This window comes from Rattus norvegicus, chromosome 17 (genome assembly GCF_021556685.1).
Source record: "Rattus norvegicus strain SHRSP/BbbUtx chromosome 17, alternate assembly SHRSP_T2T, whole genome shotgun sequence".
NCBI lineage: Eukaryota > Metazoa > Chordata > Mammalia > Rodentia > Muridae > Rattus > Rattus norvegicus.
The window spans coordinates 79,867,866-79,887,014 of record NC_141550.1 but is presented as its reverse complement, the minus strand read 5'-3'; the positions used below and the strand labels follow the sequence as shown (position 1 = coordinate 79,887,014).

General features: G+C 44.2%; 1 protein-coding gene across 1 annotated transcript in view; it reads left to right on the top strand.

The window, feature by feature from the left end:
- Nucleotides 1–19,149, top strand: part of Ccdc3 (coiled-coil domain containing 3) — a 100,667-nt gene that overhangs the window by 76,343 nt on the left and 5,175 nt on the right.

Sequence of the window (19,149 nt, the reverse complement as noted above, 5' to 3'; positions counted from 1 at the left end):
TAATTATCTTAAGGAAGCTCAGTAAACTCTTCAGTGAGTCAGGAAAACAATTAATGACCAAAGCAAAAAAAAAAATCAATGAAAAAGTTCTAGAACTCAGAAGTATGAAGGAAATGAGTACTGCGAGGGAACAAACCACGGCAGAATTGATCGAGCAGAAAAGATAACCTATATACTCAAAGATAGGATATTTAAAAGTATACAATCAGATAAGAAAATATCGACAAGGAACAGAGAAAGCTTTGGAACGTCTGGCCCAGCATTCCAAAAGAAAAAATGTCAGTTACAGTAGTAACTCAAAGAAGAGAAGGCAGAAAAGATCATAAAATGTACTTTAGGAAAATAAAAACTTTCAAATCTAGACACAATATATGTTCAGACATAAGGTCAGTGGGGCTGCTGGAGTGTCTGGTACTTGAGTCTATGAAGTGGGCTTGAATTGTGAGCGTTCTTCATCTACATTCCAATCATGCCAGTCCAAGTAAGACTGCGTCAAGGTAACTGCCGAGAATAAAAGACAAAGGTGAAATTACAAAAGCAGCAGGAGGATGAAACCATTCCCTTGAGGAAGTTACAGTGAGAGAACAGCAAGCTTTCTCAATAGGAGCTTTGCAGGGTAAGAGGATAAAATGACACGTGCTAAGTAGAGACAAGAGGAGCTACAAACATGGGCTATGATACCCAGCAACACTATCCTTCAGAAATGAAGGTAGGTGAAGGCTCTTCAGCACATACAAAGCTAGGGAGGTCATCCCCACACCTGCCTTAGAAAAACTGTTCAAGGCATTTCATCAAGCTGAAGAAGCAAGCCAACAAAGCATAAAAACACATTAATGTTAGGCAACTACACAGTCAAATTGAGAAATGTCTAATGCTTAATGATATGTAAATGTATGCAAAACTTATCTTTAGCATGCTAGAAACAAAACAATATTAATTGCTAAGATAATATATTAAGTGAATAAAAAGATGTAAATTGTAACATTAGAACACGAGAGCTTGGTATGGTGGCATATGCCAGTGCAATGTCAGTAAGTAGAAGCAGGAGGATCAGAAGTTCAGGTTAGCCTGTTTGAGGCCACCTTGGGCCTATAGTGAGACGACTCTGTCTCAAAATGAAAAAACAAAACAAATATAAAATGTCAGTGGGGAGTAGTCAAACTGTAGTTTTTAAAATGTATGTAAATAAATGTGTGTGTGTGTGTGTGTGTGTGTGTGTATGTGTGTGTGTGTGTGTTGTGTATGGAGGTGCATTTGTGTGTGCATGAATATGTAGGCCAAGGGATACCTCTGGTGTCATCCTCAGGAACACTATTTACCTGTATTTTGATACAGGGTCTTTTATTAACTTGGAGCTCACCAATTAGGTTAAACCAACTGGCTGGCCAGTGAGTCCCTGGGATCCTTCTGTCTGTGCCCAGCATGGTGGTTTGATCTAGGGATCAAAATCAGGTCCTTCTACTTTGTAGGCAAGCACTTTATTGACTGAATTGTCTCCCAATTACCAAACTGTAGGTTTTGTTTTTTTGAGATAGATTTTTTCTTTATAGCTCTGGCTGTCCTGGAACTCATATCCAGCCTGGCCTCCAACCCACATCGATCTGCCTTCTTCTGCTTCCCAAGTGCTGGAATTAAAGGTGTGCACCACCATGCTTGCGCTATAAACTGTAGTTTTAGGAAAATGATTCATGATTGGTTTTATTTATTTATTTATTTATTTATTTTTGGAGCTGGGGACCGAACCCAGGGCCTTGTGCTTGCTAGGCAAGCGCTCTACCACTGAGCTAAATCCCCAACCCCTTAATGATTGGTTTTAAATAGCTTATTGGAACTATAAGATCTTTTTTGTAAGTCTAGGTAACCACAAAGTCCAAACCTTTAGTAGGTGATTTTTAAAACAAAACAACAGCAAAAAACACTGACCAAACCTGATCAGAAGGCAGGCAGCAAGGGAGAAAGGAAGGGGCCACACATTCAGGAAATAACAAATGGTAGGAATTACATGAATAATTATATATCATGAATGTAACAAGACTAAATTCTGTAATCAAGAGACATACTGTGACAGTATGGATTAAGAAAAAAAAAAAGACCCAGAAAGGTATGCCATCTATAATAGACGTGGTTTACCTTCAAGAACACATGAATTTAGGGGTTGGGGATTTAGCTCAGTGGTAGAGCGCTTGCCCAGCAAGCGCAAGGTCCTGGGTTCGGTCCCCAGCTCTGAAAAAAAGAACCCCCCCCCCCAAAAAAAAAAACAAAACACATGAATTTAAAGTAGAGTGATAGAGGTAGATATTCCATGAAAACAGAAATTGAAAAATGATGAGGGTTATTACACTTAAATACATTATATAAACAAAAGCAGAATAAGACAAAGTCAGCCACAATAGAATGAAAAGAGTCGATTTATTGAGAGGATCTACAGTATGGATTGGTTGTGAATTGCTATGGGAAGTACCCAGACTACTGTGGGCGGCACCATTCCCAAGACACATCATCCTGAACTGGATAAGAGAGGAGAAAGAAAGCAAGAAACAGGCCTCGATACATTTGTTTCTCATTGCTCTTGACTATGGGCAGGGTGTGACTAGTCTCTCTGAGCTCCAAGCTGAGCTGCTACTGTAATTCCTCTGCTCTGATAGACTGTAACTTGGGACTATAAGGCAAACAAGCTGCCCTTTCCCCTAAGATGATTTCTGTCAGGGTATTTTATCACATCGACAGAAATGAAACTTGAATTTCCCACACACAGAAAGTCAATAATGAAACAGACTTAAACTTACAGACTAAAAAGATTTATTTGTATATAGACCATTCTAAGATCAGCTGAATATACCCATCTTCTTCTCAAGTACCCATGGCATATTCTGCAGGACTGATAAGCTAGGCAAAAAGTTGAACTGTTCTGGAAGACTGAAATTATATCAAGCATTTTGCTTCTGGCCACAATGGTATGGATCAAGAGTAATTTCCAACCAATTGTAACTAGGTAGAATCAAATCATACTCTTAAAAATGCAACATGTCGGGGCTGAGGATTTAGCTCAGTGGTAGAGCGCTTACCTAGGAAGCGCAAGGCCCTGGGTTCGGTCCCCAGCTCCGAAAAAAAGAACCAAAAAAAAAAAAAATGCAACATGTCTAGGAAGAAATTGACCATGGTCAAGGATTTATCCCAGGGATGCAAGCGTGGTTTAACACAGACAAATCCAGGGGCAAACAAAACTCACGTGGTCATCTCAGTATGTAGAAAAAGGACTTTGGCAAGATCTACTGTCTTTTCATGATAAAAATTTTCAATAAATCAGTCAAAGAACATATTCAAACACAAAAAAGGCCACATACTATAGAAAGGAAATGGGATCAGCCTAGATGTCCATTGAGAGATGAATGGATGTGAAAATATGGTATATAAATACAATGGAGTTTGATTTACTCATAAAAAATGAAACTGCAATTCTCAGAGAAATGGATGAAATTAGAAATTATATCCAGAGAGTTAACAAAGGCTCTCAAAGTCAAACACTGCATATCTTTCTCTCATATTACAGCATAGCTTGTGATGTGTGTGTGTGTGTGTGTGTGTGTGTGTGTGTGTGCGCGCGCGTGTGTAACATACACACAGGTAACACCAAACACTCATTGATGGAATGGTCAAAGCTTTTCCTTCAGTATCCGTAAAGGTGAACACAAATCGTGTTTTGGCCACTTCTATCCAGCACAGAACTGAAGTCACAGAACAGTCGGGCAAAAGAAATAAAAGGCATTGGAAAGGAAAATGTGGAATTGTCTGTGTTTGCAATGACATCTCAGGTATACAAAGCCCAGGAGACACCACAAAAAGTCTATTTGAACTAATAAATGAATCCAGTGAGCCTGGAAGTTATGCATAAATCACCAGTGTCTCTACACACCAACAGTATACCTAAGCTGGGAAGAAAATATCCCATTTACAGGAGCTACAAGAAATAATAAAGTTCTTAGGAACACATTTAACCAAAAACATGAAAGCTCTTTACAATGAAAACTACGTGCAGCACTGACTTAAGCAATTAGAGATGTCAAGGAGAGAGATCCCTGCTCATGGAGTAGAAGAAAGAACACTGTTAAAACGTCCCCACGACCTGAGATGACCTGCAGAGCCAAGCCAATCCTTAGCAAAGGTCCAGTAATCGTTTCCACAGGAATGGAGATTTCATCCCAAGGGAATGAGGAAGAGAGTGGTAAAAGCCAGGGCACCTCTCTCATTCTCAAAAAAATATTCTCATCACCACTAGTCATCAGAGAGATGCTAATTGAAACCACCATGGCTGTATCACTTCGTACCTCATGGAATGGCTATAACTGTAAAGAGGTAAAAGTTAGTCACTTTCTTATTGCTATTGATCAAATACCCAACAGGAAGCAAATTAAGGGAAGAAGAGTTTATTTGGGCTCACAGTTTGGTGGTACAGTCCACCATGGTGGTGAGGGAGTGGTGGTTAGGAATAGTGCGGTCCTGCTTGCTCACATCTGTACCCATCAGGAAGCAGAGACCTGGGGATGCTCTCATATATCTGGCTTGCTCCTTGGCTTTTGGCTGGGCCTCTATCTCCTGGGGTGGTGCTACTCTTGTTCAGGGTGCAGGGTTTCTTCCTTGCTCCATTAATACTCTCTGGACATGACCTCACAGAGAAAAGAGTGTCTCCTAGAGAATTCTAAACCCAGTCAAAGTTGACAATGAAGATTAATTACTGTAGTAAGTGTTGGTGGGTGAAAGGAGCCCCTGTTGAATAGCTATTGATCAGTACTGTGGTTGTGGAAAACGTTGTGGGGAGGGGGACATGTGAGTATGAAGGATATGGGGTGGTTGTATCAGGAGGATCTGTACCCCATGTTCAATGCTTCATTACTTATAATCACCAACCTATGAAGCCAACCAAGGTGCCCAAGGACAGTATATAAGTGAAATAAAACAGGCACGTGGTCTTACCCACTTGCAAAATCTAAAAAGAATGATTTTACTGGGTGTGGTGGTGCATGCCGTTAATTCCAGCTCTTGGAGGCAGAGGCAGGCAGATCTCTAAGTTCAAGGCCATCCTGGTCTACAGAGTGAGTTTCAGGACAGCCAGGTTATGCAGGGACCCTGTCTCAAAACAAAAATAAAATGAAATAAAAATGTAAAAAGTATGATCTTATGGAAGCAGAGGATAGAAAGTGTGTACTAGAGGCTGAGGGGGAGGGAGGAGGGATACAAATTTCAACTACATAGGAAGAATACATTCAATGGTTATTGAACATTATATTGTGTGCCTAGTAAGCTATAAATATAAATATTATATTAAATGCATATTATATATTTGAAAATTGCTAAAAGAGGAGCTGGGATCAAAGTTAAGAGTGGGAACTGTTACTGCTCTTCCAGAAGGCCTCAGCTTGGTTTCCAGCACCCACATTGGGTGGTTCACAATCACCTCTAACTGACTCCAGGGCACTCTGATGCCTCTGGCCTCCACAGCACCCACTCTCATGGCCACTACCCATACATGTACACATGGTTAAAACAACCTGAAAAGAAAAAAGGCTGTGAAGTTAAGTATGAGAGATCATGCAATTACTTAACTCACTCAGTTTAGCCATTCTATCTGTCCGTCTGTCCATCCATCCATCCGTATGTCCATCCATCCATCTATTATCTATCTATCTAATTATCTATCTATCTATCTCTACATCTATATATTAAAGAATAATAAATATGGTTTGTAATGAAAGTTCATATTTTTGATAATACTGGGGGAAGTCAAACCCAGGACCTTGCATAATGCTGGACAAATCATTTATTACTGAGCTATACTCCTATATCATTTAAAAAATAAAAATGAATGCTAATTGATTCATAGCCAATTTTTTAAAAAAAAAACAATCACACAAAAAGAAAAGTGAGATTACTTTCCCCCCTGTTTTCCAGTAGTTTCCAATTCGTTGATAATTGGTATTTTTATTCAGTAAGGAAGCGAGAACGGCGGATGGTTAGAGAGGGATGCAGGAATAACTTGGAAGTTTATATGTGAGGAAAGGTCAATTAAGGCATTTTACAACTTATTTACATTGTAACTTTTCTCTAACAGGCAGTTACCCCTTTCATACATCCCAGGATCTTGCCAAAGCTCCTGGTAAAGTGCTCTGGGTAAAGTCCTTTAATCTAATGCTTTCCATGTGGAAAGTTTGCCCTGTTATTAAAGCTTCCCAGTTTACAAAGACTGACGCCAACACATGCCAGGAAACACAACCCTTGGATTGGCAGCAGCATTTATCACCGTCCCTTAGAGTTTGTCCTCTGTTCTTTATAAATTTTCCAATCACATTTTTACCAAATGAATTATCAACTGGGATTTCATTCTGGGACATAAAATTATTGACCAAATCCAGCAGTGTGTTAAAGTAACCACAGCCAACACACAGTGACCTCAAGGCTTCCCCGATGCTGCTCTGTTTTCCCCTCAGCAATCAGATTTGGTAAGAAAGGCAGGAGGAGACTGGCTCCATCAGTAAGGTGCCTGCAGGAGGACCCACATTGAACCCTAGCACTCTAAAAATCAGGTGCGCAGGCTCACACTCTAATCCCAGCTCTGGGGAGCTGATGCAGGAGGCTTGCTGGCAGCCAGTCTAGATGGATCAGTGAGCTCCCATCAGTGAGAGAGCCTAGAACAAATATAAGGTGGGGAGCCATATTGACCTCTGATGTCTACACGCCCATCCCTCAAAAAACGCATATGCATGGTAGAGGGAGTGGGAGGGAGGGAGACAGAGAGAAGGGAGGGGAGGGAGAGAGGCAAGGGAGGGAGAATGGGGGGGAGGGGAGGGGAAGAGAAAGGAAGAGTTGGGACAGGAAGGGAGGGGAGGGGAGGAGAGGGAGAAAAAAGGGGAAATGGAAAAGAAGGGAAACATTTAGAGAGTGACCAAGTACCCAAGCCACATTTGAAGCAGTCTTAGAAATTCCACCCCCAGCTCTTTCCAACATAGTTCTTTGCCCCTTTCAGTTCCAGGGCCACCTGTCTTTTCAGGAGCATAAAACATGCCTATGTTCGATAAATTCCCCCAGATAAACCGTCTTTGCTGAGTCTGGCCCTGGACATGGCCACTTGCGCAAAGTTACCATTCTCTAAGAAGAAAACACAAGCGGTCTCTCAGCTGCTAAGTTCCCACTGAATTCTCCAGCAGTAACTGAGTATCACTGGTGTCATTTGCACCCGTGGGGTGGAGTGCCAGTGGGATGGAGTAGGAACAAAGAATTTCTGCTGTTCGATTCCTCTTCTCAGTGGAGCTGGTGCCACAGTCACTTGGTCTGCAGTCCAGCCTGACACTCTCCATTGCCTCGTTGCTACACCCTGACATCAGAAGGATCCATCATGAATGTTTCCTGCACTGAGGTCAAAGCATGAGCATCATTTAGGAATTAGCCGTAGTGGAAAGGGTGGAGCTTAAAGAGCCCATTGGTGGCTCAGTTGTAGCTATTCATCCAGGGCCAGTACACCAAGGACCAGGGCAGGAATGAACAAAGATTCTCGTACCCCAGTGGCAGCAAGGTCATCTTCTAGGTTTAAAGAAGCTACCTGCCGCCCCCTCCCTCATGCAGTGGGAGGTATTATTGAAATACATGCACGCTCACGCACACACTCACTCATGCAGGCACGCACACACGCAGACTCAACCATCAGATCTTTACACACCTGAGATTCCGGGACCACGGGTGACGCCATCCCTCCCATGGATGAACCACATCATCCAGTCTGTGGTGTAGAGCAACCCCTGTTGCTGTTGTAGAAAGAAGCATTGGCTAGCATGGCTGGCTAAGGGAGGCTTCTATTTCAGGAGGCAACAAGAAGTGGAAAATAGAGATTTTTTCTGACACTGTCACCAAGAAGACTGCAAATGCCAAAGGCCATCATCATCTAAATGGCTCCCCGCGACCAGATTCACGTTCCATCTACTCTGATGCTGAATTTTTGGAGTGAATTCCAGGAGAGCCACTAAAAATGGAAAACAACCTCCCTTTTCAGGCCAAGTGGGAGCCTCCTCTCCACTCACAGTGAAAGGGGAGGGCGTCTGTACCAATTGCTAAGCAGCCTTCCCTCCCAAGAATCTGTGATTTCAGCATTTCCTTCCCTTAACCAATCTAGAGAAGCAGTTGGGGTCAGGACCAGCTGGGGTCAGGACCAGCTGGGGTCAGGACCAGCTGGGGTCAGGACCAGCTGGGGTCAGGACCAGCTGGGGTCAGGACCAGCTGGGGTCAGGGCCAGCTGGGGTCAGGACCAGCTGGGGTCAGGGCCAGCTGGGGTCAGGACCAGCTGGGGTCAGGACCAGCTGGGGTCAGGGCCAGCTGGGGTCAGGACCAGCTGGGGTCAGGACCAGCTGGGGTCAGAAGAGTATTCCACAGGCCAGTGCTTCCCAGTCCTCTCACAGATGGGAGAAAATGCATGCACACCTCCCTTGAGAACACATGGAAGGTTGCTTACTCTCGACATTAGATGGAAGTTTCAGATAGTGAATAACTATTATATCAAAGAAGAAGGCACGCGTTACATCATTTCTGAACTATATTTGACCACGCAGACACCCAGTGAGGCGAGTCTTCTGTGGAACCCACTTTGGGAAACACTTTGCAGTAGATTTATAGTAACAAAGACACTGTTCTATTGTCCCTGTAACAACCATAGCTAGTTAGACCCAGCCTACTCTGACAGAGAATTCACTCACAGCAGCCCAGCCTCTCCCGTTCTTAGCATTCAAACCCTGGTCATCTAAGAATTCATTCCCATCCTCTTCATCCCAAGGCACCCGGGCTGCCCATTTCAAGGGTGTATCTTTCACATGATGATCCAGAATGGTCTGATTTCTGTTGCTGTGATAAGCACCATGCCCAAAAGCAACTTAATGGAGGAAAGGGTTTATTTCAGCTCATTTTCTGGTCATGGTCCATCATTGAGGGAAATCAGGGTTCAAGCAGAAACCATGGAGGAATACTGCTAGCTGGTTCACTCATACTCAGCTAGCTTTCTTATAAGACCAAGCCCTAGTGAAGCCTAGGAATGCTGCCTCCCACGGTGGCCTGGACCCTCCCATGTCAATCGTCATTCTAGACGACTCTTCACAGACGTGGCCAGAGGCCCTGTTCCTCAATAGAAGGTTTCTTCAGAAAACCATATGCTATGTCAAGTTGCTTGCCGAAGCTAACTATACCACTGATCTCTTATGAAATACAGCATTTCACCCCCTCAAATGCTCTTTTCTCATTTCCAACATGCTCTGCTTCTACAGGATTTGACATGAGGATGTATAAAATAACCTAGCCAAGTAAGACAAGGCAGGATCAGGAAAAGAAAATTTACTAATTTCAGAAATCCTAAAAGTCAATTCCAAATATAGTCAGAACGAGTCAAAAATTAAACTTATTCTGGGGTATCAGAGACTCACAGGGGTGATGGTGGATCCCTAATAACACTCAAAAGATCATTCTCTTGCTAACTCATGCTCAAACTTGTTTCTGTTTCAACTTACAACTTTTCCTTCCATTATTCACTAAAGACTAAACATGTGCTTAGCACTGGATACAAAGATCTTAACTCAAAGGGTTCAAGGCCCAGGACAGAGTCAGATGAACCAGAAGAGAACAATGTGATACACTTAAATGGATTCAAGAGGGATTACTGGGCTCTGCCTGGAGGAATCAGGAAGGCCTCATGGAGGAGGTGACTGAAAAAAAGACTTGTAGAATTCAAAGAATGTTATCAATTATACAAAGATGTGAGGAAGGGTCAATAGAGATTTTCTAAGCAGAAATATCTGTGCAAAGATCTGCATGTTTGAGAAGCCCTACTATGGTCGAGAAGAGTTTTCAATCAGTGAGGGTAGCGTTTACTGTTGGTCAGATACTCTGTCAAAACCTAATATATTAGCCAATTTAATCCTCCAGGAAACAGGTTTAGTCAAAGTTCTATGGCTGTGAGGAGACACCATGACCATGGCAACTCTTATTTGAAACAACATTTAATTGGGGCTTGCTTATAGTTTCAGGCATGTAGTCCATTATCATCATGGCAGTGAGCATGGTGGTATGTAGGCTACCATGTTCTATATCTGGATCCACAGGCAGCAAGGAGAGAGGGGGGGGGGGGCTTGGCTTGAGCTTTTGAAACCCCAGAGCCCACTTCCAGTGACATATTTCTTCCACCAAGGCCACACCTCCTAATAGGATACTCTCAAGTAGTGCCACTCCCTAATAACCACGCATTAAATATATGAGCCTATGGGGTTGGGGGTGGGCATTCCTATTCAAACCACCACACAGGTGCTATACACTATTCTATATGTGAGAAAACTTTGCCAAGGCAGGTTCTTTGACTAAGGCCCCAGTGTCTGATGATGGGGCAGGTCCCACAGAGTAACAAATATCAAGTATGTGGGGTGTCAAATCCTATGAACTAGGGTCCAATCCCAGTTTTGCCTAACTCTGAAGCCCCCTTTTATCAGGGTTGCTTGATAGCGCCTTCCTTGGCTAAGTGAAATGGGGGTAGGGCCTGTAGATGGGCTTGGACAGGCCAAATGGGGAGCCTGGAGCTCCTTACTCAGTGCTGTCCAAAGGGGGATAACTCTCACCCCAACTCTCTCTCAACTTTCTATCCAACCCCATGGCTACCTTCCTCTTCTCCACACACCTCACCTTCAGGCCACACAGCCTTTGCTTCTGTTGGGTGCCTGGCACAGAGAAGGCAATACTTTTGACTTTGGGTAGAGCAAAGGACCCACCAACAAGTCAAATGTCGTCACTGGCATCTCAGGCTGTCCATCCAGAGAGTCCTCAGAAGAACTGCCCTGTTTGTCACTTCCAAGGTTTGGGTGTTTCCCCAGTAGTTGTAGGTTTGGCCCAGCTTGAGGACTGCCTGCTTCCACACCCATATCTCCTCTTCTCTCCTCTCTTCTTCTCCTTCTCCTTCCACACTCTTCCCCTCTCTGGCATTAAACGATGATGCAGCAAGGCTAACTTTTCCACCGATTTGCAGAAGGGCCAACGAGAACTGTGGGTACCTGAGCCAAGGCCAGCTGAGCCCCTGAAGCATGGATGGAGCAATCCTGGCCTCTACTGTCTGCTGTTTCTAGACCTTCTACAGTTCAGAGTTGTGTAAAGTTTACTTCTCCATCTGGACTTTTGAAATTGGCCACAGTTCACTGGGCTGGAGTGCAATGACCTTTGGACAAAGATTACTGGTACCCTGGGTTGTGACCCACAGAAACCACATGTCAGTGTTCTAGAGTGGTATGAACGTGATTGTGGTGAGGGTGAGGGGTGGACACACAAGGTCCTTGAAAGCTCTGATTAAAATGTTCGTCTGTTCCTTGTCTTTCCTTCATTCCTCGGCTGTAGACCATCTTCCCTCCCAATCCATCCCGTGGTTAATTATCACATTTTCACCTCCATCGGTTCCTCCTGAGGTCTGGTTTCAGATACTCCCTGCTCCTAGCCTTATGAAGAACTGGATAGAAAATATCTTAAGCCCAAGGACCATAATGTCTTTGTGGCAACTACTCATCTGTCACTGTAGCACAATAAACACCACAGATACTATGAAAACATATGATTGTAACTGTATTCTCATAAAACTTTATTCATGTGGGGCCAGAGTCTGTGTTCGGTCATAGTTAGATTACCACTGCTTTCCATTTTTTAAAAAATCCTCCCCCACTTCCTTCTCATTTTGAATCCCAAGAACGGGAATGAGGTGTTTAAAAGGCAAGTTATTTGTCTGCCTTGTTACTTTTGGACAGTCCTTTTGTTTTTTTATATTTCAGAAAGTACACGTTGTCTTGTCCTTGTAGGTGGGTATTTAAATTGAAAGCAGCTGTGAGAAAGGCGCTCATGCAGCACATTTGTTAAGCCCACTACTATGAAATAGTGATTTTTAGATGCACTGTGCTTTTTTATTTTTATTTTATTTTATTTTATTTTATTTTGGTTAGATACAATGCTTACTGGTGTGTTACAAAGTAACTCGGGAAACCCTTCTACCCCTCACATTGCCTTGGCACACAATGGCAAGTATTTTGTTTAGTTTTGTTTGCTGAAGAGAGAAAAAGAAAGAAAGAGAGAGGGAGGGGGAAGGAGAGAGGGAAGAAAGGGAGGAAAGGAAGGAATCTAAGAAAGCTAAACTCGTTTGGAAATAGTAGGTGATCCCAGACTGTGACATAGCTACATTTCCTTAGCCTCTCAAGGTCTTTTTCAAGGTCTTGAAACCTTCTCACAGAACCTGAGCTTCTGGAGAAATGAAAACCAGATAGGAATATACCCTACAGAGGTTCAGACAAGGAACACTGCATAAGTGTGTCCTGTCAATGGAGGTGGCGACCAAAATGGCTGCACTAAGATCACTTGGCCTCAAGGATGTATCAGCAACCAATCCCACCATCCTCTCTCTCTTCAGCCTATGGTTAACAGGAGAAAGGCTTTCTGACTAGTTACTGGGGACCTTGCAATGCTTCCTACACATGTTTTTATTGAGATACTCAATGAAAGAAATATGCAGACCAGCATCTGGAAAATGTTGCAGGATATTTGATCACACTGTGAACCTCGAGATCGTGTTGGTTACTGGAAAAAAAAATCCTGTTGCTAGTTGTGGTGTAGCTCTGAGTTAGCAACCACCTTTAGTCCCTCTGGCTGGAATACAGACACACCCTTAGTACTCACCTTTAATCCCAAATGATGAAGGTAAAGGTTAGTTTGTAGAAGGAAGCACCTGTGTTTAAAAGTGATGTCTCATTGAGTGGCAGACGAAGTCACAAATCAGAGAAAGACTTCACAGAATAGGATATGCCTAACTCTCATGAGACAGGAAAGGGAGGTAGGGCACGAAGAAGGAGGGGGCAGTTTTACAGAGACAGGTTGCAGAGAGAACAAGCTAGTCACAGGTGAAGGCAAATGAGCTAGAGAATGAGGGGGGGGCCAGAAGATTAGAATAGATTGCCAAAGTTAGTATGAGGCCAGGCAGAGCAATTCAGGAGAAACAGAGAGAAGCCAGACTGAATCAGTCAGCTTGGAGAGGAGTTTGAGCCAGGATAGGTGGATTGACCAGTCAGCCAGAGTTCAAAAAGAGCCAGAAATGGTGAGTTTATTCATCAGTAAGTCTCAGAGGCTGCAAATGTTCTAGGCCTAGATAATACTGTATGGAGGCTAGAGGCCTCCAGGACTAGGCCTAGGTTATCAGAGTGAGGCAGTAAGGCTCAGAGACAATTATTAACATCAGGCAAATAAAAGATACTTTTATAGCAAAATACTCGCGATTAAATTCCAGGGGAAAGTTACAATAGGCAGTCTAATAACAGCATGATTCCAAATTTGTTTGAAATCTTTATGTCTCGCCTAGACCAGAAACCCAACCGTAGGAAATACAGACAGTAAAATGTCAACAATGGCTTTCTCTACATGCAATCGGAGATGATTTACACTGTCCAATTTTGGAATTCTCTCTCTCTCTCTCTCTCTCTCTCTCTCTCTCTCTCTTTCTGTGTGTGTGTGTGTGTGTGTGTGTGTGTGTGTGTGTGTATACCTGCTTGTGTGAGGGAGCCATGTGCACGGTGCACATGCATGTGGAAGTCAGAGGCCAACATTGGGTGCCTTTTTAAGTTATTCTCTATCTATTAACTACAGTAGTCCTTATGTATCTTGAACATTCATGTCATGTATGTATTGCATGGAGGCCGAAGCAACTTGCAGGAGATGCTTCTCTCCTTCCACCATGTGGCTCTCGAGGACAAAATCCATGTTAGGCACCTTCACCAGCTGATCACCTAGCTGGCCCCACACTTTATTTTTTCTTTTGAGACAGGATCTCTAAGTGGGACCTGGGACCCAGGGCTTGCCAATCAGACTAAGCTAGCTGGCTAGTCAGACTCAGGTATTTCTCTCTCTCTCTCTCTCTCTCTCTCTCTCTCTCTCTCTCTCTCTTTCTCTCTCTCTCTCTCTCTCTCTCTCTTTCAACAAGGTTATAAGTGTGCACCTCTGCACCTAGGTATTTACTTAGCATCTAGGGAGCTGAGCTCAGGTTCTTGTGTTTGAGCGGTGCCAACTTAACACCAGCCCAGTCTTGATTCCTTGTTTACTTTTTAATGAGTTGGTCTATCATTGGCTCGTGACTTCTTCAGCTTTAGAAAGACACGGCTTTAGAAGATAAGGAAGCATGGTGCCTCAGCGTCACATGTTAAGAGTCAGAGAGCAGTCTCCACCTCATGGCAGTTTGCCCATCTGCCCCAAAAGTCAGGCATTCTCTCAGCCTCATGGAAACTTCTAGAGAAAACTGTGCCACAGGCCAGGGGAGGTGCTTAGGCAGCTAACATGAAAGGCATCCAGCGTGAGAGGCATCTCCCTAGTTTTGCCTGGGGAAAGTGCAAGGGTTCTGCAAGGGTGAACTGAGGCTTCCAGGCTCCTCCCAGAATCCTTCTTGTTGGTTCTTCTTCAAAGAGAATATGTAATACCTGCTCCAGCCCAGCCCGGCTTTCCCCCCTCTGCAACTCAAATTACTGAAAAGAAAAGAAAATACCTCAGAGCTAAATGAGCAAAAAGCATATCTTGTTGTTTTTTTTCTTCCAGTAAATGTTAAGAGATTGAGTTCATTTGGAAGGATTCCACAAAAAGTAGTTTCTTTTTCCTTTCCTTTTCTTTTTTTTTTTAGGTGTCTCTTTCTAATTTTTAATTTTTTACTTATTCACTTTAGATCCTGCTCACTCCGGTCACCCCTTCCCATCATCCTTCCCACATTCAAGAAACCCAGGGGGCCCCGCCCAATCAGAAAACAGGAATTTCTGAAACGTGTTTGGAAAGCATAGTTCTCCGCTTAGGAACTCTCACGTTTGGGGGAGCGGTGATGGCTAGAACCCAGGGGGCCCACATTAGCTTTTATGGGCAACAGTTTCAGTGTGTCATGGTATTGTATCAATGCCCACGGCACCTTTGCTGAAGAGGAAAAGACTTCTGTGACAGTAGTCTTGGATTATGACTTTGCTACTGATGGTGTGGGACAAGTTCTGTGAGTCCTTTGATGTCTTGCTTTGCTCCTCTGCCAGGAGGGAGAAGCCATGAGGACCACGGGATGATGCACCAAGAAACACATTTAACTTTGCTTTAGAACTTATTTTTATCTTCACTACGCCCACCCCAACCCCCAACACAGCTCAGTGCCTCTCAGATTCATCTTGGCTTCTTCGGGCCATTATTAGGGCATTCTTGGCTGGCTGTGTTACTTGTGCTTTTCTTGCCCTGGAGTCCCTAGAATAGGAACTTCATTGCCCTTGGGTCTAGGAATGTTAAAGACTGGGGACAAGTTTTGTCCATGGTGATTGCCCATGTCTCGTGATCCCTCCAACTCAGTTCTCTGTGATGTGTTAGTCTAGCACATACTAATGGATCCTGTTCAAATGGAAAGACCTGGCTCTCTTGATCTGGTAGACCTTGCTGACCTTTTATCCTGTTCCTGAAGAATCTACCGGAACTCCTACACGGATCTCAATATAAGGAGAATGGTTACTAAGTGTTTATCCTAGCTACTTAACCAGTACACAGACCTCAATATAGGGAGAATGGTTACTAAATGTTTATCCTAGCTACTTAACCAGTATTCAGACCTCAATATAGGGAGAATGGATACAAAGTGTTTATCCTAGCTACTTAGACATATGGAATGTTGACATATATAGGTTGTACTTACTCATACATATATGATAGAAATGATATAAGTTGCTCAAGTTTCCTGTACCCACTTTTCTTCTCTCTCTCTCTCTCTCTCTCTCTCTCTCTCTCTCTCTCTCTCCCCCTCCCTCCCTCCCTCCCTCCATCTGTGTGTGTGAGTGTGTGAGTGTGTGAGTGTGTGTGTGTGTGTGTGTGTGTGTGTGTGTGTAGGGTATGTCATTTTGGCCAGAAGAGGGTGGTATTGCATATGTGGTCTCTCTGAAGCATTGGTATTCCAGAAGCTTGAAACTAATAAATGACAATTTTGGAACACTGGCTCATTTTTTTTCTTCATATATCCACAATTTCTAGGCAACAAGAACCTAAAGGTCAGTGTTGAGTTAGGTCTCGAAGAATTCGTGATCTGCCAAGGGCACATAGACTCATTATCCCTAGTATGAATAACTGCAGGAGAGAGAGAGAGAGAGAGAGAGAGAGAGAGAGAGAGAGAGAGAGAGAGAGAGCGAGCAAGCATAGTATAGGCAGCACCATGAAAGGAGGCCTACAGATGGCCAGATACCTAGATATAGTGGCATATGCTTCGAATCCCAGCACTCAGACCCTGAGGTAGGAAGATCAGGAAGTCACAGCTAGCCTGGGCTACATAATAAATTTGAAACCAGCTTGGGTTACATGAGACTGGTCATTTAAAAAAGGTTCAGAGAGAGAGAGCTAAGGGAGAATGGTGCTCTAGGAAGAGAGGCCAAGGCATAGACTTGGGGATGGGAAGGACCACAATGAGCTGGTGGTGGAACCAGGAGACAGCATACTTTGTAGTTAAGCTTGTGGAACACAAACTGTTAGCAAGACTGGAGATGTATAGGTGGGTCTGACCTCACAGGTCCGGTTTTAAACCACCTCCCTGTCTTTTCAACTATTGGCTGACAATGACTTTAATACGTGTTAGGACATGAGTCCAAAAACTTTCTAGAAAAAAACTCATTAAATCTTCCAACCTCAGTGTTTAATCTTATGCTACATGTGAGAAAACAGTGTGTGCCTGGCCAGTCAGGCTTGCTGAAGGAGAGACTCTGAGAGGAGAGAAGCCAGCAAGAGTGTGTTTAGAGAATAGTCCTGTCATTAGAGGCATGCCTGGGGACAGGAGGGCAAGAGATGATGAAGGTCCAGTCAAAAGGTAAAACTATTTGTAATTCCAACTTCACTGAGGCCCCAGTCTAGCTCATGGGACACTGTGACACTGAGATGTCCCTTCAGAGATGTTCCAAGATAAGACAAGGGTCCCTGGAGCTCCTAATCCTGTGTCACACCTAGTCATTTGACTACACATGCTGGAGGGAAGGGAAGGTGATCCAGGGCAGCTTCCGGAAAAATCAACTGAGGACTGTCCACTTGTAACACTCCAAAGAGCTGGGAACAGACCTTCCAGTCCCAGAGGCAGTGTGGCTGGTGCAATGCACAGTCCACCACACTGAGGTCAAGAAGCTTGCCCGATGTTAGAGTGTGTGGAAGCTGAGAAGGGCAGGGTGAGAGACTAGGACAACCGGCCTGAGGGTGTCTTAGTTAAGGTTTTACTGCCGTGAACAGATACCATGACCAAGGCAACTCCTAAAAAGGACAACATTGGGGCTGGCTTACAGGTTCAGAGGTTCAGTCCCTCATCGTCAAGGTGAGATCCAGGCAGACATGGGGCTGGAGGAGCTGAGAATTCCTAAGGCAGCGAGAAGACTAGATTCCAGGCAGCTAGGAGCTTTAAGGACAGCTAGTGTCTTAAATTGCATGCCCACAGGGACGTACTTCCCTCAACAAGGCCACATCTCCAAACAGTGCCACTCTCTCGCCAAGCGTATTCAAACCACCACAAGAGGGGACCCACTTAACCATATTGCTGTACTGCAGTGCAGGTGGCTAAGGCTCGATGAACACACTCTTCCCTCAGCACATGAGGGACACTGGTCCTGGTATCCTTCCTCTGATACCAAAGCCTGCAGATGCTCAAGCTCCTTATGTAGCATGTATAGTGTCGGCGGAATTTGTACACAAGCACCACAAGCACCTCTGGATTATGCTGAACACCTAACACAACATGCACAAGCAGTTGCTGGACTGCATTGGTTTCTGGCTCCTCCCCCTCCCCCTCCCTCCCCCCTTCCTCCTCCTCCTCTGTCCTCTTCACTGCTACATGGCTGGTTGAATCTGACGAGGAGGACCCCCCACCCCATATACACAGATCCGGCAGATACAGAAGAGTATTTCAAGCAGAGGACAGTGACGCTCAGATCTGTGGTAGTACGGCTCTTGATGATAGGTGGGGGCAGATAATGTGAGTGGTGAGAAGACCTCTTACTTCCTTATGAGAGTGGGATCTAGCTTATAGCACAAGACTCAAGGAGTAGCCAGAAAGAAAATTCTCCATCTCTCCGTACTCCTGCCCCTTCTGCTCCCGGGACACGGCACTATCATCGGCTGCTCGTACATTCCCTCAGAGCATCCGATAAACATAGATAGGTACTTGGGATCAGATGCTATAGTCCTCAGATCAAAATGTCCACATCATCCTGTACTGAGCTTTCTATAGGAACACCAACGACTCACGCCTTGCTTCAGTGACGCTCCTATGGGGCCCCATTATTCCCTTAAAGACACAAGACGTGAAGCTCTTCAATCGTGTAATGACTTACTTTCCTCTAACCCTGTGCCTGCTAAATGAGTCTTTACGGTTGAGCTGCACTCGGGCCCTATGTGTGATTTTTTGAGTCAGGTCTCTCTTGATGAACATTTTAAAGATGTTTCCAACCCTTTAAAACAAAACAAAAACCTTGTGTTTGGCTTTACATTTTTAAAACATACATATTGGAGACAGTCTGGTTTAGCCCGTCTTCAACACCCACCCCACAAGGAGGTCAGTAACAAACAGCATGAAATGTTTGTATGGCTGATGGTTTGCACATGTGAGTGTATTTCTGTGAGATGAAGCCTCAGAATTACTAGGTCAAAGGATACCCAGTTTTATGTGGACAGAGTACATCTGCTCCTTATGGGGTCTACATATCGTCCAGTAGAGTTCTGCTGCCCACATCCTGACTCTGGCAGTCTATACATCCAAAGAGGACCGGGGATGCAGCTTGGAGCAGAACACTTGCTTATATGCCCGGGGCCCTAGGTCTAATCCTTACCACCCGCTAATACCCATAAATCTGTAGAAAATAATAACTTACCATGGCTTTAAACTGCTTTTACCTTCGCAAGCAAGGCTAAGCATCTGTTAGCATGTTCAAGAGACAATCATGGCCCCTCCCTGTAAACTAACCCATATCCTTGTGCATATGCTTAGAATATATTTTAAATGAAAATTCCTACAAAGAAGAGCCAAGTGGGGGTTCTGTTTGTATCTGAGGTCAGGCAGGACTCCTGGCTGAAGGCCATTGCCGGCGTCCT